This window comes from Pinus tabuliformis, chromosome X (genome assembly GCF_031772625.1).
Source record: "Pinus tabuliformis cultivar Carrire ecotype Pingquan chromosome X, CPIR1, whole genome shotgun sequence".
Classification (NCBI taxonomy): Eukaryota; Viridiplantae; Streptophyta; class Pinopsida; order Pinales; family Pinaceae; genus Pinus; species Pinus tabuliformis.
Window position 1 is genome coordinate 1,199,481,041 of NC_142308.1, and position 6,185 is coordinate 1,199,487,225.

The following is a 6,185-nucleotide window of genomic DNA, read 5'->3' on the forward strand; positions in this document are numbered from 1 at the left end:
CTGGTTAATAGAGCGCCCCGTTTCACCCACATAAGGGGTCCCACGGGAGAAAGGGATAACATAAACACCTTTCATGTCCTTTGGGGTTAATAGGGTCTTTAACTGATCTAAGGGAACTATGAACGGTGTTAAGGGGTCTAAAAGTGGTGGGAACATTATGCTTCTTAAGGATTCTTGCAATCTTGTCGGTGGTCCCTTGGATGAAAGGGAGATGAACTCCTTGCCAAGTTCCTTACTTCTAAGCTTAAACCCCTCGTTGGCCTCATAGAGTTATTCGTCAAAGACTCTGCTTCGTTTGTCAATGAGTTAAAGGGCATTGTGTTTGACCATGGGAACATTCTTGTGAGTTTCGATGTGGTCTCCCTTTACACTTGCATCCCTATCAAGGAGGCCATTGAGGTCATCAATCACCTCACTAACCCTAATACCTCTCGCCTAGTTGAGATTTGTCTTACCTCCATTTTTTTCTGCTTTAAAGGGGAATTCTATGAGAAAACTTGCGGGGTTACCATGGGCTCCCCCCTATCCCCAGTAGTTGCTAATATTTTTATGGAAGACTTTGAATCCAAATCTTTAGCCTCGGCCCATCTCCTGCCCAAGCTTTGGAAGAGATTTGTAGATGACACCAGTGTCGTCTGGTCTCATGGCCAATATGAATTAGATCTTCTTTTCTAGCATCTCAATAATCAATCTTTTTCCATAAAGTTCATTATGGAGCAAGAAATTGATGGATGCTTGCCTTTCCTTGATGTTCTCATTTCAAAGAATGATAATCATTCTTTCTCTCATTAGGTGTTTCGGAAGAAAACTCATACTGAGCAGTATCTTCATGCCAGCTCCCACCATTTCCCTGCTCAAAAGTTGGGTGTTCTCAACACACTAGCTACTTGTGCGCTGAGAATCTATTATGAAAAGTCACTTGATAAGGAGAAATCCAATCTTCTTAATGCTTTTGTTAACAATGGATATAGTAGGTGCCAATGTCTAAAAGCCTTCCTTAAAGCTAGCAAAGGTCCCAAGGTCAAGAAAGACCCGAAAGATCGGTTCTCAGGAGTTCATCTACCTTTCATCTAAGGTAACACCAACAAGATTGCGAGAATCCTTAAGAAACATAATGTTCCCGCTACCTTTATACCCTTTAACACCATTCGTAGTTCCCTTAGATCTGTTAAAGACCCTATTGACCCCAAGGACATGAAAGGTGTTTATCTTATCCCTTGCTCCTGTGGGACCCCCTATGTGGGTGAAATGGGGCGCTCTATTAATCAGAGAATTCATGAGCACGCAGTCGACATCAAACATGGGAGGACCCGGTCTTCTGCCCTGGCAGAACATGTGAAGAACACTAAGCATCATATATGTATTGAAGAAGCACAGGTTATTATTAAGATTGCTCCTTTTCATCACTGGAAATTTAGGGAGGCCATTAAAATTGAAAGAAGGATGAGTAATCTCAATAGAGATGATGATTGGAAGATTAGCAGTTGTTGGATCCCCACCCTTTCTCCCTAGCTCCCCTACCCATTTCCCCCATTTTTTGGTTCCGTTTTGGTCTCTTTTATCTTTTTTTTCTCCCTCGTCTTCAGGACTATTTAATTCTCCCTTATCCCCCTATCTATTGTTTCAGTTTTTCCTTTGATTCTCTTTAACTTTTTATTTAAATTATATTATTGTATATTAATCATATTAGTTCTCTTAGATTTCAATTTCATTGATAATAATATGTTTATAAAGCTTCCCTCTTTTTATTAGTCCCTGCCCGGACTATAGCGTTCGATCGAACGTTTGACCGCCTATTAATCCATCCATTGACCGTTTTTTTTTATGTTTTCTTGTGTTTTAACCAAAGTTTAATCGTAGCAATTTTGTTCACTTAAATTTTATCCAAAGTTTTAACTCTGAAAGAGCATTGTACCTCTTATTGCAGGCTTCACGTGGCCCGATGCAAGAAAATTGTGGCAATACTATTTTAACCAAAGTTCTGTCATTTTATATACCATGTCATTTTATATACCATTTCCAATTTGTATTTTATCCAAAGTTTGGAAAATTATGGTGACAAACATGAAACTTAGGTGCATGCAAAGTTTATTATATAGCTGCCACCTCTCACGCAGCTGGCTACCACTGTCTGCCACCGTCTGCCACCTCTCAAGTAGCTCGCTACCACATTAAGGTACCTTCCTAATTTCTGAAGGAAAGGTGATTCTGTAAGCCAAATTGATCGACACAATTTCCATTGCTATGCTGGATGGATGGATTGAAATCTTTAATTTCTCCGGTTTTAGTTTAAACAATTCATGGAATATTTCTACATTTTCTGCAATAATAGTTCTTCGTTTATTTATTTATTCTTTCCTGTTTCCTGGGCAGAGCACTGAGTGCAAAGAGTTGATTCATATTTGCAAGGTACCTAGCAACTCCGTCCCAACACTTCTCGGGATGTGCTTCATCTCTTTTTTCTTTTAATTCTGCAATGAATTGCCTAATTGTTGTTCTCAGTTGTTTGTCTGCTCCCCGGCATGGCCATGCATGCGTTTCTTTTTTCATTCTAATTTTGGTTCTGGTTGATGTTTTCTTTTGTTTGTATTGTTTCATCTGCGTTTCTTTTTTCATTCTAATTTTGGTTCTGGTTGATGTTTTCTTTTTCATTTTTCTTTTGTTTGTATTGTTTCATCTGCGGAACTATTTTTTTTTCCTTTAATTTTAAATTGCGGAATGCAGAGTAGAGGGAAGGCAGACAGAAAAGGAATCCCTGATTTCGAATTCACAGAGGTATGCTTTTGTTTGGTTTAATGTGAATCCATAGACAGATATTTCGAATGTTTTCAAACTAGTGTATATATAGAAAGCGGATGCTGCCTGTTAGATTATGGCCTCGCTTGGATTGGTTCGGATTCCTCTGTTTCTCAACAATTTAATCCTTAACACGCGTGGCTTGCTTTTTGTAGTGCTCTCTGCATCAGTCTTTTTTTCCATCTTTATCTTTCTGAGGTCGTGTTTCGTTGGTTTGCAGGTGAGTGAGAAGAGCAAAAGATAACGATAAACTCAATATTTTTTGATGTGGATGTGGAATTGGCTTGTGCGTGACATCGCTAAATGCGGTCGTTCTTGCCTCACCAATTCGGCCCTCGTCTCCATGAAGGTAGGGTTGCATTCCTCCGATTTTCTTTCATTCTGGCTTTGCGGAATTAATCTGACAAAACCTAACTCTGCTAGACAATGGATTGGTTTAGGAGAGTGTGACAGTTTTTATTATTTTTATCTCAGGGGAATTGCAGGGTTTTAATGCAATGGAGAAAGCCCATTGGCATTTCAATTGAAAGCGAGCCATTCCAGGTATTTTCTGCGTACACGTCAATTGGTTTAAATTTCTTTGGTGGGTTGTTAGGGTTTCGCTGAACTGTTACTAAAATGGAGTTGTCTACCGACGCAACAAAATAGCTCGCCTGAAGGCAGTTTTTAGTTGGGGTAAATTTTTTAATAGATTAGCACCACTAAAACCTTTGCGGCACCTAAAATACTGAGGTTTAACAGCTCTAATTAAAATTTTCAAAAAATTACCAGAATTTTTATAATCTTGTTAAAATTCCTAAACTATTTTGTAGATTTTTTAAACTACGCGTTAAAGAATATCGTATGTTTAAAGGAAGAGCCTCTCTGTTGAAAGACAATCAGATGAGGAGAGTGAGTTTGCTTTTTCGTTTTATTTTTCTATTTGCCCAGAATTTAATCTTTAAAAAGATTTTTCAGCTTTGATAGTTGGCTTGACTGAGGGCTAATACTGAGGTTTAACAGCTGTAATTAAAATTTTCAAAAAAATTACCAGAATTTTTATAATCTTGCTAAAATTCCTGAACTATTTTGTAGATTTTTTAAACTACGCGTTAAAGAATATCGTATGTCTTAAAGGAAGAGCCTCTCTGTTGAAAGACAATCAGATGAGCAGAGTGAGTTTGCTTTTTCGTTTTATTTTTCTATTTGCCCAGAATTTAATCTTTAAAAAGATTTTTCAGCTTTGATAGTTGGCTTGACTGAGGGCTTGATTTCAATAACCTTTAAAGGTATAATCTGACCTTACGGTTGTCTCTTATAACGTGTGATTCACTTTATGACTATTATGTTTTCGATTGACCACTAACTCTGAGCTATGCACTGATGTCTCTGGAAGCCGTGTGCAGAAGACTGGTACTGATATTCTGATGGTCATTTAACACGATCTCCTTGAGCTGAAGGTGAGTGGCGTCAATGCATTTTGTATAATTTCCAATTGCTGCGTCCCAATTCAAGCACTGAGTACAAACAGTGTGTATTATGTCAAAAATTATGATAACTGTCTACGATTACTGTATTTTGCGATCAATTATAGGCGTTTTCAAAAGATTAATGTATTCTCCTAAAAGCCAACTGCAATGGGGAATGTGGATTTATTTATTTCTTAAATAAAATTAATATCGTTATAAATGATGCTTAGTTAGATGTTTCTCCGGTTTGTGAGGGCACCAATTCAAGCACTTAGTATATACTATGAGAGCGCTTACTGGTATGTAATCACTTGACAACAGAGACCCCAGTACTATTTTCTTGCTACCAGGAATCCAAACAAATAGAGAATAAAAGGGTGAGATGAACACCATACCTGAGATTGAAATAGGTCATAGGATGCCCTGCTGCTTGCTCGCTTGCAACTGCTTCATCTTTTTGTGCTTCCTACTTCCTCCCAATCTGGTAGATACTCTAGTGGACTTCATAAATCTCTGATCTCAAACCAGTTATTTCTACAATGCACAAAACTCAGATTTTGCAATTCCCAGCGTTTGCTCAAACTCTAATAGGTAAGAAGAGCACTCAGACAATATGATGCGAGTTGTAGCCACAAATTTATACACGAAATGCTTTAGGTTTGAATAGGATATAACCCTACGCGTCTGTGATAGCGCTGTCCAAATAAGTAAGCATTCTCCAACTCACGCTGCTTCGATGGTTTTCTATGTCGTTGGATATCCATTCCCAGGTCACTCTTGTTTCAGGTAATCATGTGAAACAAATAATATGGTAAGTTGAAGCATTTTGGAGTAGCTACCATTTGTTGCAAGTGATCATGTCCATTGACAACTCTGTTTTATACGTGTCGTCTTAATAAAATGTTTAATTGCATATCCAACATATGGTGTTGCATGTTTGGGGTGTCGTTTTAATAAAATGTTTAATTGCATATCCAACATATGGTGTTACATGTTACATGTGCCAAGAACAATTTTGTATGGTGTTGCATGTTACATGGGCCAAGAACAATTTTCAAAAAATCTGTTTCTTTTGGGACATGTTCATTTTCCAATCTGGAAAAAGGTGTTCAATTTTTTTGAACTTTTTTAAATTATGATTTTTTCAGATCTTAGTTCACTGAATTAGTGAATTTTATTTTGGACAAAAACATAAAAAATTAACACTCATTTTTTAAATTTTTATTTCAATTTTTTTTATCAAAATCCTATAATAATATTAACAAAATATAACAAAAATTTATTATATAAATGATGATATTTAGAAAAAACACACCTTAATTTTATTTTAATAAATATTTTTTTTTACATAAAATTTAAAACATGCCAGTGATATTTAAATAAACGCCTTAAACTTGGTAAAAATTTGTGAATCGTGACATAAATGTTTTCTCTGCTAAATAACAACATAATTACTAAATTAAACTTGGTAAAAATTTGTGAATCGTGACATAAATGTTTTCTCTGTTAAATAACAACATAATTTACTAAAAAATTTAATCTGGATTTCAGCAATGAAAAATGCGGCCCACAAAAAGATTTAGATTAATTTAAATGTGTGGAGTTAGTGACAGTCCTCTTAGTGCAACAATTTAAATTTAATCTTGAACAACTAAATTTAAACTTGGTAAAAATTTGTGAATCGTGACATAAATGTTTTCTCTGCTAAATAACAACATAATTTACTAAATTAAACTTGGTAAAAATTTGTGAATCGTGACATAAATGTTTTCTCTGCTAAATAACAACATAATTTACTAAAAATTTTAATCTGGATTTCAGCAAGGAAAAATGCGGCCCCACAAAAAGATTTAGATTAATTTAAACGTGTGGAGTTAGTGACAGTTGGAAATTGAGCTTATTTAAAGCCCTTCCCAAAAGCAAACAAGCATTGCAGCGATT

The 6,185-nt window shown here is 36.0% G+C and overlaps 1 long non-coding RNA gene across 5 annotated transcripts; it reads left to right on the forward strand.

Annotated features, from left to right (window-relative positions):
- Positions 1-2,013: 2,013 nt before the first annotated feature.
- On the forward strand, positions 2,014-5,159 carry LOC149144266 (uncharacterized). Of its 5 annotated transcripts, XR_016264397.1 has the most exons (6): positions 2,014-2,409; positions 2,725-2,775; positions 3,017-3,145; positions 3,271-3,339; positions 3,871-3,950; positions 4,182-5,159. It is a non-coding gene; the product is annotated as an uncharacterized LOC149144266 (long non-coding RNA). The 5 variants fall into 5 exon arrangements; XR_016264396.1 differs by having other exon boundaries at positions 3,271-3,950; XR_016264394.1 differs by having other exon boundaries at positions 3,609-5,159.
- Positions 5,160-6,185: the final 1,026 nt, after the last annotated feature.